This window comes from Hyperolius riggenbachi, chromosome 1, assembly GCF_040937935.1.
Source record: "Hyperolius riggenbachi isolate aHypRig1 chromosome 1, aHypRig1.pri, whole genome shotgun sequence".
In the NCBI taxonomy this organism is placed as follows: domain Eukaryota; kingdom Metazoa; phylum Chordata; class Amphibia; order Anura; family Hyperoliidae; genus Hyperolius; species Hyperolius riggenbachi.
The window spans coordinates 588,733,760-588,748,984 of record NC_090646.1 but is presented as its reverse complement, the minus strand read 5'-3'; positions in this window follow the sequence as shown (position 1 = coordinate 588,748,984).

The following is a 15,225-nucleotide window of genomic DNA, read 5'->3' as shown; positions in this document are numbered from 1 at the left end:
CTTTGCCTCATGTATCCTTTAATAATAAAGCTATTCATTTTTCTCCAGCTGACTTCCATGGAAGAATCAGGTCCATTTCTTCACTTACTCTGTAAGTTGCCCTATATCCTGATGTTATATTTCCTGAGAATTATTGTACCAGCCTGTTATAATAGCTGTGAGGCAATGACACACTTGCAGTTTTTTTTCCCATGTCCAATGTATTTATAATGTTTGTATAGCACTTTTGAGTACTCTAGCACTTTGTTATAGTACCTCTGAAAAAGCCCCTATTTTTTACGGGGTGAAACATGTCGGTTGTATGGTGGGGTGATGTGTGTTTAGATAAGATACAGTCTGGTAAAGAGGGGTTACCTACGCTGTCAGGATTTATATAGCTTCTCTCACCGGGCTCTGTGAATTTCTCTCTCCCAGTTACGTTACAGGCTGTCTACATGTGGGTTTGATATGGCTGTGTAAAACTAAAAGCTATAAGCTTGCTATACACCAGCGGTTCTGGATGCTTGCTTGGCTTACAAGGGCGAAAAGGCATAATTTGCATATTTAGTGGTGGTGCATTGTGGGTAACCACAAATGTTCACTTATAACTGAATTATTGCAAATTTCCTTCTGTTTTAAGAAGGCAATTACACCAAGCTTTGCTTTTTTAGTAGGAGGGCTTTTTGGTTCCTTTTATCCCCCTATACATTCCTAGTAGTTTGGGTCACCCTGAGCTGCTTAGTTACTCAGTTACGTTATGGTAACGGTTTATTTAATTTTACAGGCAATGATTTTAAAATTATTTATTAAGAGTTAAGTTTTAAGACATCTCTGTGGAAAGGGTATAACACTGTATATTAATTATTGTCTTACAACAGAATGTGTGCGCCTGCATTTTGCATCAATCTACCATTTAAAAGATTAATATTTATAGAAGGGAACTGTCCGATACTTACAGTACTTTTCCCATGAAGAAGATTAGGCAGTTTTAGTTTGATGTAGCATCATTTTTCACATGGGCTTGCTAGTATACGTTTATTTTCCTTAAAGAGGAACTTGAGTAAAAAAGACATAATGAATAAAATTGCTTATTTTTTTACAATATTCAATTATCTAGTCAGTGTTTGCCCATTGTAAAATCTTTCCTCTCCCGGAATTGCATTCTGCAATTTATCACAGGTGGTGATATCTTTAGTCCTGCCAGGTGATCTGTACGGAATGTTCGTTACTGAGAGTTCTATGCATAGAGGGAGATATTGCTTGCTTGGCAGTTGGAAAAAGCTGTTATTTCCCACAATGCAAGAAGGTTCTCAGACAGCAAACTGTCAGGACCATGGTCATGACCTCACACTGTGGGAGGGGTTTCACCACAATATCAGCCATACAGAGCCCCTGATGATTTATTGGAGAAAAGGTAAAGGTTTCTTGTGGGAAAGGGGGTATCAGCTACTGATTGGGGTGAAGTTGAATCCTGAATTACATAAATAGGTTATAACTCAAACAAAAAATAATGAGAGAGAGGGAACCATGGGAGAAAGTCATTCTAATTCAGTGTGATCAAATGAAATACAAAGCAACAGATCATCATCATTACCACAGCAAAAGCACAATGACTCCAGGCTAATATAACTTTCACTCTTACACACTGGGCCCAATCCAATTCACTTTTTCTCTTAAAGTGGATCCAAGATAAACTTTTACTCATTGCATAATTGTGTTCCTTTCATATAGTTTATAGGGCATTCCTAAAGACAAATACTTTTTTTTTTGTTTTGTTTTAATACTCAAATTCCCTATAAACTAAACAAGCCTTGCCCATAGCTTCTTCAGTACCTTGGCACTCTGAGAGCCATGTAGCAGGGGCTTATGGGAGCTCCGTCTGGGCAGGAGGAAGAGGTGTTACTAGACAGAGATTTCAGAGGCAGAGGGGAGGAGGGAGGAGGAGTGAAGTTTTCACAGGCTGAGGGCTGGAGATGCTATCAGCTTGCCTGTGTGTAATGCCAAGTAGAACATGGCTGCTCTCATTGTATCACAGGAAGAAATAATCATATACTGTTGAAGCTGTTTGCAGCTAGATTTGCTGTGTGAACTATCTAAACTTTAGATAAGATATATTGACAAGTTACGGTCCTTGTTATAGATAGTTTTTCATCTCGGATACGCTTTAAGTTTTCTCCTAGGTCCTAGGAGACATTTTTTCATCTTCTGTTTAAAATACCTTTTCAGCACACTGTAATTGAAAAATTACCAACAAGTAGGTGAAGTATTTTCTTGCTTGTTGGTGGCTTAGAGAGCATTTTATTGATAAGATGTGAAAAAAAATCACCTAGGAGAAAACACAGGAGAAAAGTAAACTGGATCGGGCCCATTCACACTACAGCGGCAGTTGATCCTGCATCTATACAGTCCACACATGGTACCACCCCATCTAGGGCTGGCATGGTGTGAGTCTAGCCCAGGACTCTTTGATATATTGATGGCACAGTCCATTTTCCTTCCTCAACAGGTTTCCTTTACTATAAAGCTTGTACATAAATTATTCAGGCTTACCCTGTTATCCAGACCCAGTAGGCAACAGACATTGCCTATGATCGGCATACAATTTTCATAACATTTTTGCACAAATTGAAAACTGACCATCTCTATTACAAGGTTATAAATGTTAAGGTGCCCATACACTAACTCGATTTCCCGTCGATAGACAGCAGATTCGATCATTGTGATTGAATCTGCTGTGAAATCGGTAATGCAAACGAGGACCAATCAACCGATTTCCATCTGAAATCGTTTGATTCTGTCAATCTGTCTAGGCGGAAAACTTCGCTAGATTGCCTGCGGGTCGGGAGCGCATTGTAAGCGGCATTCGATTCGGCGACGACCAACACAGCAATAATCTCACCTGTCCCGTCGCTGGAGTTCCCAGGTCCATGCTGTTCCTTTCTCCGGCTGGCCTTCTTCATCTTCTCTGCACTTCCTGTCCTGTCCTGTGAAAAAGAGCACCCTCTACTGTTTGAACTTCCCCTTCTGACAGGACGGGACAGGAAGTGCAGAGAAGATGAAGGCCAGCTCCACAGATTGTGAATCGATTTCATGCTGCTCTGTGCAGTGTATGGGCAGCCATTAGATCCCTCTCTGATTAAATTCGATCAGAGAGGGATCTATCTGTTGGTTGATCTGGTGGCAATCGACCAGTGTATAGCAGCCATTACAGATTACCCAGCAAGCTCACAAATCTTGCATAATGCTGACTGTGCTACTCTTACTAGCTTTATACTGTCTAGTACAAGGCTATGAAGCTGTCCCTCCCATTCCTCTGTGGGCTGAGCCCACCTCTGTGCTTATGTCTGCATCAAGGTGATAAACAATGGACATGTGTTTAATGTGCAACAGACAATGGCCAAACATTAAGCAATGTCCTTATTTTTTTTATCAATTTGCATTAGATTTGATGCTAAAGCGGTTTAAAACCCTGCCCTGACATAATATTCAATAAAAACATGTTTTCCCACTTTTTATATGCCATACAGTTATCGTATTTGTGCATAAGTATTATTATTCATTTAGAAATTATATGTTCCCAAAAGTACAGTTTTTTGCTTTGTGAGCGGACTTTGCATTTTATTAATAACTGGTTTTATTCATTATGTCTTGAAGGCAGACATGCTTTGACCCTCTGTCTGTGTGGAGCTGCTTCTCCGCAGTCAGAGAATGGCCTCAATTCACTAAGCTTTTCTCCTGTCTTTAATAACATTTCTAGAGTTATCACCATGGTGATAAGGTATGTAGTATTCAGAAAACATTTTACCTCAGGCGAACCTAAATTTAACTCTTCTGTCTTTAAGTTAACTCTTCACTCCTTAAAATAACTCCAGAATTCTAAAGTTAAAGACAGGCTGTTAATTAACTGCGTGTGAAAATAACTACAGAGGCGGTAACTTAACTACAGAGGAGGTAACTACAGAGGAGGTAACTACAGAGGAGGTAACGTAAGGAATGAAGAGCTAAGATAACTCTCTCACTGTGTGGTGGCAAGTTTTCTCTTGCCTTATTATCTCCAGCATGATCTTAGTGAATTGAGATCAATGTGTCACATTCCTAACTTGATACAATTAAGTAAACACAAGATAACATAATCTACAACTTTGGATGCGTCCACATTTCACTGCACTGAACTTTCAAGCTCTGTGTGTAACCCTTCCAATGCTGGTGTAGTAAAAAAAAATGCTGCTTGTATATAATATGCTGTAAATAATTTTTTAGAGCAAAGTAGAAATGCTGGGTTATATTCTGCTTTAATATTGGATCTAAAGTCTATTCTATGAGCAAACCACGTAGTAGTGTATGCTAGGATCATCTGAGATGTGAGGTGCTGAGAACTTCAAGTCAAGCTCCCAGCATCTGAGTCATTTTTCTGGTGAAGGTCCAAAACTCTGATATCAGTTGTGGGCAGAATGGCGCTTTGTATAAACGACAGCATTTTTGATCAAATAAACAGAATCAGTAAGACTAACATGGTTCTCATGTGGCTTTATGCAGCAAAACAGCAAATTTGGCATTTGATTTAGCTGTAGTTTCCCATGACTGGTGTGCCTTATTTAGCCCACAGCCGCTGTTAATCTCTTCCTGCAATTTCCCATTTTCATTATGAATTGCAACATAGTTTAAGTCAAAGTAGACTTAACTTTACAGTGTGAAAAAAAACAGCCACCTCTGTTTTTTAAATCAATTTCAGTTACTTATATCAAACCACAACAATGTCATCTCAATAGTCATCTTAAAGTGAATGGGAACCTGTATATAAAAAAAATAAACCAGATACTTACCTAAAGAGAGGGAAGGCTCTGGGTCCTATAGACCCTTTCCGCTTCTCTCACAGATCCCTTGTTCCAGCGTTGGCTCCCCGTAGCAGTATTCGACCGAATTGGTCGAATACTGCTGTCCCCACCATTGAATGGGGGTTTCAGAAGTCTTCGGGAGCACTCGGGTGGCTCCGTACTGCACCTGCGCGAGCATGCTCTCTCGCACGCTCACGCAGGTGCAGTATGGAGCCACCTATCTTTGGGAGCACTCGGGCTCCCAAAGACCTCCGAAGTCTCCTTTGGCAGGGGATTCAAACAGGGGGCTGCTGCTGAAACAAGGGCACCGTGAGAGGAGCAGGAAGGGTCTATAGGATCCAGAGACTTTCCTCTCTTTGGGTAAGTATCTGGCTGATTTGTTTTAAAGTTCCCATTGACTTTAACCACTTCGCATTCTAAGGTTTTAACAATCTGGGCATTTCAGCTGTCACTATATTGACACAGCAATAACATTTGTATTACTTATGCCATCAAAGTGATATATATGTCGTTTTTTTAAGAACAATCTAGGCGATCTTTGGATAAAAATTTGTTTTCAAGAATTAATTTTATAGGATTTACAGGTGTCCACTGATCTTAAAGGTAAGATCCGAGGAAAAAAAAAGTTCTACTTACCCGGGTCTTCCTCCAGCTCCTGGCAGCCGATATGTCCCTTGCCACAGCTCTGGTGTCCCAGGGTCCCCTCCGTTGCAGATGCCGACCTCGCCAGTTCGGCATCTTCTGTTTCGGCGAGAGGGACGCTCGTGTAGGCGCCTGTGCAGAACGCTCCAGACCACATGAGCGCAATCATGAGCGGTGCTCGCCCAGACACAGAAGATGCCAACCTGGCAAGGTCGGCATCTGGAACGGAGGGGATCCTGTGACAACGGAGCTGTGGCGAGGGACATATTGGCTGCCAGGGGCTGGAGGACGCCCCGAGTAAGTAGAACTTTTTTTTTTCTCAGATCTTTCCTTTAAGGCTAAGTTAGGTAAGGGTTCCTTTTAAATTATGCGCTGCTGCGCTCTCCACCAACATCTGCAATAGAAATTGAGCTCCACATAGGGTAATAACTTCCACACTATGACTATATGTCAAACACACCCGTGCTCCTGAGAAACCCTTGTGTCACTCTTCATGCATCTCAACAAAATCATATTGCTGCAATGCTCACCAGATATGATCCACCTCAGTTTTTCAGGTGGGTCATGCGTTTTAAAATCTCAAAGCCTTTACATCCGCTCACTTGTTGCGTCCTGGTGTTTCAGAGCATAACAAGAAAGTTCACTACGATGCCCCATCCAGCTCTGGTGTGCGCATTGGGGTGGTTGCAGCGTCCCACTCCGTCCCTCTATCGTTATGCGCCAGTAGCTGGTAATACCGCTCTGCCCTCGCTCTTGGATACAAAACCGGCTGATTCCCGTTCTCTCAAGCGTGCGCCATGGTGTCAGACATTAAGCTTTGCCCTACACGTTTCGTCCTCCGTCTAGACTCATCAGGGGCTCCGCCCCTCCCCCTGCCGCCTACCCGCTGCTTACATTACTACTGCCAGCCACTGATTGGTTGCTATTCGCTATGCTGGTGGGCATCGTTTCACGTATTAAACAAATTATTATACAACTTAACACATAAAATTTCATCATGCCCAAATTAAAATGTCCCAATATTCTAATTGTGCATTTTACAATTTCTTAGTACTTCCTATTCTGATTGATTTCTCTTGTAGTCACATTACTGTTTCTCTACTGCTCCATCCTTACATATTTATTTTTCATATTATACCAGCCAGTCCACATATTTGCGCTGTATCCCCTCCAACCTAAAGTGTATCGCTAGATACAACATCAAATAATGTTACAATCATCCCGATGTGTGACCCCATATTACGTCCCATACCTTATTCTCCCGCTGTTCTGCCCCATACAACATACCATGCCCAGTACTTTCATTGCTTGCATCCCATTGATTGTCAACACTCCCCCCTATTGTGTCTCAATCTCAATTTATTACTTAATCCCAATATATAACACTGGTCTACTGCCACAGTGACTATAAGGTACCCTTTTACATACTTAATCAGCTATGCATATGTGATTCACAGCTTCTAGTTCCATTCTAGGTCCATGCTGGCTCTCCCCCTAGCGGACCTTTAAAATACTGCAGGTTTCAACTCCCACCCCCATTGCAGAAAGTTATAGCCTTATGTATACTTTACAGAACCATAAGAACAATTACCCACCCCCTTGACTATCATTTACCCAGTTTGTCTCAGATTCAGTCATTCGCTATATGGCAGTTGAGATCAAATTCTTTATTCAACCCCCTGTTGTGAGGGTTTTCAGGTTATAGATCCATCTTCCCTCTGCCTTGGGGATCTCCTTGACTAAACTAGAGCCTCAACATTTTTTTTACATATTTTTCAATAGCCATAAATTTCAGCCCCTTCGGGTCCTTATTGTGCTTAATTTTGAAGTGTTTTTATACACTACGGCTTTCCAGTCCCTTTTTTATGTTATTAATATGCTCTCTAATCCTTTTGAACAATTCCCTAGTGGTTCTGCCAATATATTCCAGTCCACATGGACACCAGAGGATGTAAACCACCCCCTTTTATGGCAAGTTATACATTGTTTTATTACATGTTTTCTTCCACTGTTTTTTGATATGAAACCATCATCTCTTACAGCTGTTACTTCCCTACAGCCTTTGCAATATCTGCAGGGAAAAAAAAAACCTTTTTGTCCTGTCAGGTCTTCCCCCACCATTTTTTGGGGTTCTATACAACTTGACACCAGCCTGGTCCTGGAACTGCTTTCTTTAAGAGACCGTCCATTTTCTCTGTGTTGCTGATTATAATAAAAGATAAGTGAGTACTCCTGCCTGTTGCCACTTCCTATCTTCCCTGGTTTCTCCTCTAGCAATATTTTTCTTTCCATCTCACCCACATTATTTACCTCTGCTTGAAGTACCCCCTTACTGTACCCCTTTTCCATAAAACGTTCAACAAGAATTTTGCTTTGGGTTCTACAGTCATGTATTCGTGAGCAGTTCCTCCAGCTCCTCATTAGCCGGCCTCTTGGTACATTATCCAGCCATCTTTTATGATGGCAACTAACTCTGGGTATATGCTGCACAAGACAAAAGAATGTATGCTCCAGTCAACTCCTGACTTAAATACTGGCTGCCTCAAGTCTATTGACTAATTAAAATGGCAAAGCGTTTGCATATTGCATTCGCCCACCAGAATATGCAGAATCTAAACTATTCACCTGCGCTTCCTGCAGGAGTTGGCCCACGCAATATACATTGCATCTCAACAGGGGTGCCGCATGTAGGCCTCCTTGTACCCCCAAGAAATGAAGGGCAGCGCAGATACCCCCACTCTGGGTATATACCCGTTTCTGTCTGTTGTGTTAAAAAAAAGTTTTAGTCACCAGTTTGTCTTTGTCCTTAATGATCTGCAAATCAAGAAAGTCTACTTATGCTGAACTAATATTAAGTGTAATTTTTATCTCATTCCATATGCGGTTTAAAGCTTCACAGAATTTCATTAGTTGACCCTCCGGGCTTCACCATATAAAAAATACATCATCTATAAATTTGGACCATAGAATAATGTTCCCATATGCTGCCAGTTGTTGCACCTACTCTTCCCAGCATCCCATGAATAAGTTGGCTACACTGGGGGCAAATTTGGCCCCCATTGCACAACCAGTCTGTTGAACATAGAACTTGTTGTCATACCAAAAGTGCAACCAAGCAGCTCAGGGTGACCCAAACCACTAGGAATGTATAGGGGGATAAAAGAGCCCTTCTACTAATAAGCAATGCTTGGTGAAATTTGCATTCTTAAAACAGAACGAAATTTGCAATAATTTAGCTATAAGTGAACATTTGTGGTTACCCACAATGCACCACTACTGAATATGCATGTTATCTCTTTTCGCCCTTGTAAGCAAGGCAAGCATCCAGAACCGCTGGTGTATAGCAAGCCTAAATCTTTAAATATTACACAGCCACACCAACCCCACATGTAGACAGCCTGTTTCTGGCTTTTGGCCCTCATCAGTACATGGCAAAAGCAGTACCAAAAGTAGTTATGAAAAAGTGAATATTCCAGCAACCTGATGATACATTGGACTTATTCCCCCTTTAATTCACCCCCTCTCCTTAGATTATCATCAACAATTTCAAACTTTTTTTCATGAGGAATGACTGTATAGAGTGATGTGACATCACCAGTGACTAGCAGGTCCTCTTCCTGCATCTGTACTGAATCCAATTTCTGCAAAATATGTTTGGTGTCTTTTAAGAGATTGGGTATCTTTTTGACTAGGGGTTGGAGGAATAGATCTATGTACTCACCCACTCTTTGTGTGAGGGACCCCACCCCACTGATTATGGGCCGTCCGGGGGGGTTATTTACATCTTTATGTATCTTGGGGTTGAAATAAATTACTGGAATTCTAGGGACAGTGGGCAATAAATATTTAAATTCCTCAGTGGTAATAATCTGTTTTTTTTTCTCACCCTCCAAAAGGATTTTATCCAATTTCTGTTTGTATTTATTAGTAGGGTCACCTGTAAATGAACTGGCCGAGATGAACAGAATTGTAGAAGATGCTCATACATATAAAAAACTTACAGGCGACACTAATAAGTACTAAATAAAGTAATATGTAGAGAGAGGCACCAGGTGCTACCCGGACATGCTGTTGTCGTGTACTCCTATACTTTATTGCCTGATGAAGTGGGTTTAGGCCTGCGAAACGCGTTGTGAATACCCCTTGGAGTGTACCAATAAACATACCCTGTTTTGAATACACAGCTTATTGTGTCTGCTTGCAGGAGGTAAGTCCACCACTGCCTCCTAAGCATTTTTAACATTTTAATTGCTGATTTTATCCTTTTGGCGCCTCTGTTCTTCATCGTTATGCTATAAATAAAGTAATAAATTAAGAATGAGACACAATAGGGAGGAGGGTTGACAATCAATGGGATGCAAGCAATAAAAGTACTGGGCATGGTATGTAATATGGGGCAGAACAGCGGGAGAATAAGGTATGGGACGTAATATGGGGTCACACATCGGGATAATTGTAACATTACTTGATGTTGTATCTAGCGAAACACTTTAGGTTTGGAGGGGATACGGCCCAAATATGTGGACTGGCTGGTATAATATGAAAAATAAATATGTAAGGCTGGAGCAGTAGAGAAACAGTAGTGCGACTGCAAGAGAAATCAATTAGAATAGGAAGTACTAAGAAATTGTAAAATGCACAATTAGAATATTGGGACATTGTAATAATTTGGGCATATTAAATAAAACTACATAAGCGCTCTACAGCATACAAGTGACCTGAATACAATCCACAGACCAGTCCATCCAAATACTGTCACTGTTCTCTGCTGCAGTTTCGCTTCTTCTTCCAAGTATCACAGATCCTCAAAATATAGGAAAAAAAAAAACAAGAAGAGAAAACATATATAGTGAAGTCCTGTTATATCTTGTTGTTCATATTCATCCACCACACTTTACTCCAGTGCTGTGCCACTCAAACGTGTTTACACTCCTCCGTCACCATAAGGTAATTTTATACGCTCTCCAGATGTTATTGCTGACCAATTACAGACAGCTAATATGGCTCAAATCCACCAACGGCGATCATTCCTGGATTTCCTCTGTCAACAGTGTCTCGTGGTATGGTTCATGGAAACAATAAAAACGCATACATAGTGTAAAACCTTTTAATGCCAGTGCCTTGTACTCACACCAACACCAGTCGGTGACTGCGTGCACAACAAAGCTCTCACTAAAAAGGAGGCTGACCCCTCACAGACCAGCAGATATCGTTTGATAATATTCCGGTGAGCAATGGCTGCCTTTTATTCTTGGCTTAAAAAAATGCTCCAAACAAACCCGACATAGCGTAAAACCATATAATAAATGAATATATAAAAAGTGGAGCAGTTTTTTTTTCTAAAGCAAAACTAGCCCCCCGACCAGGTAGTATGTTTTTTTTAATTTTTTTCAGTAATATACTGGGGTGGGGTTCTCATTAAACCATTGTCACCTGAAATGATCGTTAGAGGATTGCTGTACAAACACAATGCTTGACTCTCTGCTGCCAGCATGTTCTGTTCAGTGGAGAGGGAAGGGGTGAGGATGAGTGATGCCTAATAACTGTCAGTCATAGGTGATCCAACATGATAGATTAGTAATGTCCAGATTAAGTGTGGCCTGTAGCCCCTACTTTCACCACAATCTTACCCCATCACCCCCTCCTTACATTGCAGGTTAGCAGAGCATGCAGTATCTCACAAAACCGAGTACACCTCTCATATTTTTATAAATATTTTGTTATATCTTTTCCTGGGACAACACTGAAGATATGACACTGTGATAAAATATAAAGTAGTCAGTGTACAGCTTCTATACCAGTGAAAGTGGACCTAAACTCTTGCACAGGACACAGGAAGACATAACAGAAATGCACCCTGTATGTATTTAAAGTGGATCTGAGATGAAAAACTAACTATAATAAGTAACTTGTCTATATATCTTATCTAACGTTTACATAGTTTACACAGCAAATCTAAACAGCTTTAACAGTATTTGATTACAGTAGTTCTTCCTGTAATACGATGAGAGCAGCCATGTTCTGCTTGTAATCATTACACACAGGCAAGCTGCTCTGCATCTCCAGCCCTCAACCTGTGAAAACGTCACTCCCCTCTCCTCCTCTCTGCCTCTGAAATCTCTGGCTAGTAACAGCTCCTCCTCCTCCTGCCCAGACTGAGCTCCCATAAGCCCTTGCTACATGGGTCTCAAAGTGCCTAGGCACTGGAGGAGCTGTGGACGAGGCTTGTTTAGTTTATAGGGAATTAGGGTGCTAAAAAAAAGTATTTGGCTTGAGGAATGCCCTATAAACTATATGAAAGGAACACAATTATGCAATGAGTAAAAGTTTATCTCGGATCCACTTTAAAGAGTTTATCCTGTGTAATTCCCCCTCATTTGTGTCTAATCACTAGTTGTAATTTGATCTACCCTCCGTGTCACTGACTGCCTTGGCAGATAAGCACATTTGAAAGCACAGGCTGTTAACAATATGTCTGCTTCCATGAATCAGGAAGTAGAAACTGCAGATTTATTTTATGATTTGTATCAGCTGTAACAAAGAAATGTTTTTAGTTTAACCACTTGAGGACCCAGCCTTTACCCCCCCCTTAAGGACCAGCGCTGATTACTGAGATCTGTGCTGGGTGGGCTCTACAGCCCCCAGCACAGATCAAACATTAGGCAGAGCGACCAGATCACCCCCCTTTTTTCCCCACTAGGGGGATGATGTGCTGGGGGGTTCTGATCGCTCCTGCCTGCGTGTGGCTGGCGGGGGGGGGCACCTCAAAGCCCCCTCCACCGCAGGATTCCCCCTCTCCCTCTCCTCCCTCCCTTCCCCGGAGATCGGAGACTGCACAGGAACAGATCTGTCCTGTGCAGCCTCTAACAGGCTCCTGCCTGTCATGTGACAGCGATCCCCGGCCGCTGATTGGCCGGGGATCGCTGATCTGGTACAACGCTGCTACTGTTAGCAGCGTTGTACAAATGTAAACAAAGCGGATTATTTCCGCTTGTGTTTACATTTAGCCTGCGAGTAGGGATGCTCATTCGGATTCCGCGGAAATGCAATTTCCGAAATTCCGATCGGAAATTGCATTTCCGCATCGGAATGCGGAAATCGGTAATGCAAGTGCCGTAGGCGGATTTCCGCCGGAAATCGCGGATATTCCACCCGACTTTAACACCGATTTTCTCAAAAACAATAAGGTCTTTTTGAAAACTTTTTTTGCATCTTGTTCACAAGATTCGGTTTAATAAACCCTGAAAATGTGGTGTTTCTAGGACTTAAGGGGGCTTTGCTATTAACCGCTAAAGTCAGCGGATTTTTACTGTAATGTAAAATGCAGAAAATCTGCATCTGCCTATTGTCTGCATTTTACATTACAGTCAAAATCCGCCGACTTTAGCAGTTAATAGCAAAGCTCCCGTAAGTCCTAGAAACACCAAATTTTCAGGGTTTATTAAACAGAATCTTGTGAACAAGATGCAAAAAAACGTTTTCAAAAAGACCTTATAGTTTTTGATAAAATCGATGTTAAAGTCGGGCGGAATTTCCGCGATTTCCGGCGGAAATTCCACCTTGGAATGCGGAAATTGGTAGCAGAAAGCGGAATCGGTAATCGGTACATGACGGAATGCGGATTTACAGCGGAATCGGAAATTGGCATTCCGACCATCCCTATGCGATCGGCGGCCCGCAGGCTATTCAAGGAGCCCCCCGCCGTGAATTGACAGGAAGCAGCCGCTCGCGCGAGCGGCTGTTTCCTGATTAATTATCCTGCAGCCGGCGACGCAGAACTGCATCGCTGGTCCTGCAGCTACCACTTTGCCAACGCACATTATAAGTGTGCGGTCGGCAAGTGGTTAAAGGTTATGCTGTTGTGTATCTTTTAGAGAAGAGATGAGTTCTGAGTTCAGGTCCACTTGAAATTTGCTGTCCCATCAAAATAACTCAACACTCAGCCATTCATGTTTAAGCCATTGGCAACAACATGGAGTACACAGAGTGAAACCATTTTTGTTGGGTGCCCAAAACTTGATATCATAAAAACCTTTTTGCTGTGCAAAATAGCATCACATTTGCCACCATGTGGAGCATGTTACATATTGTTTTAGGTCTGATTCATACAAAACTTTCTAGCACCACTGTATACGGATGTCAGCTTGCAGAAGTACCAATCACACCTCACAAGTTATACAAAGAATTGAGGACGCCTAACCACACACACAGTGTAAACACAGGAATAGAGCACCACACAGCACAGGAACCTGCACGTAGCACTTCCCTTAAACTGCTTGAAATTGCGCACAGAAAACCAAAGAGAAATCCGGACTTCATTTCAACATCAACAAGCTAACCACAAAATCAGTCACACTCGCTGCATTTTACCTTTAGTAAGCCATCACATTTCTGGTATTTAGTCAATTACATAGCTCCCAGCCTCCCAACTGTCCCTTTATTAAGTGACAGTCCCTCTTTTGGAATCAAATCCCTCTTTCTTCCTCATTTGTCCCTCTTTCAGGTCTGATTTACAGATCTACGTAAATATATGTATTTTTGTACTGACAATTGTGCTTAAAGAGACTCTGAACTGAAGTCTCCTAAAATGCCACTTTTTATTTAACATTTCTCTTCAGCAATATCGGAAATTCGGAATAGCTAAAATGCTGCATCCCCGCAGCAGAACAAGGGTTTTATAACTCCCAAATCCCCGGGGCAAAAACCAGGGAGCTCTCCCTTGTAGAGGCAGAGCTTTGTGTTGTAGCTCGGCCTCTACTCACGTCAATCCCCGATGATCGCTGCCTCTCTCCGCCCCTCCCAGGCTTTTCTTACTGAGAGGCGGGGGAGCGGCGACGATCAGTGGTGATTGATGTTAATGGAGGCAGAGCTACAGCGCTAAGCTCTGGCTCCCCGGGCAGCAAAATCCACGATTTTGAAAGTCGTGGATTTTTGCTCCGGTATTTGGGGGGTTTAAATACAGCGTTCTGCCGCAGGGATGCAGCGTTTTAGCTATCCTGATATTGCTGAAAAGAAATGTTAAATAAAAACTGGCATTTTTTTTTTTTGAACTTCACATTTTTATAAATTTTTCTGAAGCATATAAATTGTTACATACCAAGGCAATGTACATTTGTAAGGATAAAGGTAGTTAATATCATATGTATGTAAACATGAAATTATCATTTATAAACAATAACATTCTATAACAATAATACTTCATCCTTTGCATCAGAAATTTTCTGTATATAAGTCGCTAATTGGAATACTAAAGCCATGTACGGTTACTCAGTTACTTGGGCAATAATTAGATTGTATGTTTATATCCTCGAAGTCTGTGCGCCATATCAAGATTGAGGTTAAAGGTGTGCACAATTGAATCTATTGTGGGTGGAGAAGGATCTTTACAATTTGTGCTAATGGCTTGTCTAGTTGCACAGAGGATGTGTGTAGCTTTTAAGCGAGATTCCCTTGGAATATTCGTGAGGCCTATATGTAGTAGCGCTAAAAGAGGATTTAGGGGTATTGTTGTATTTGTGTTCAAAAACATATACCCAGACTGGCTGGATTTTGGGGCAAAACCAAAGTATGTGTGCTAATAATGTGCCTGTCTCTCCACAGTCTCTCCAGCCAGGGGCTCTAGGTACAGTATAAGTAGCCAGGTCTATAGGTGTCCCCAGTTTAGGTAGTAGTCAGGGGCGTAACTAGAAATCACTGGGCCCCCTTGTGGCAACAGCAATTTAAACTAAATACTGTACAAACGTTTTAACACATACATGAACATTATGGA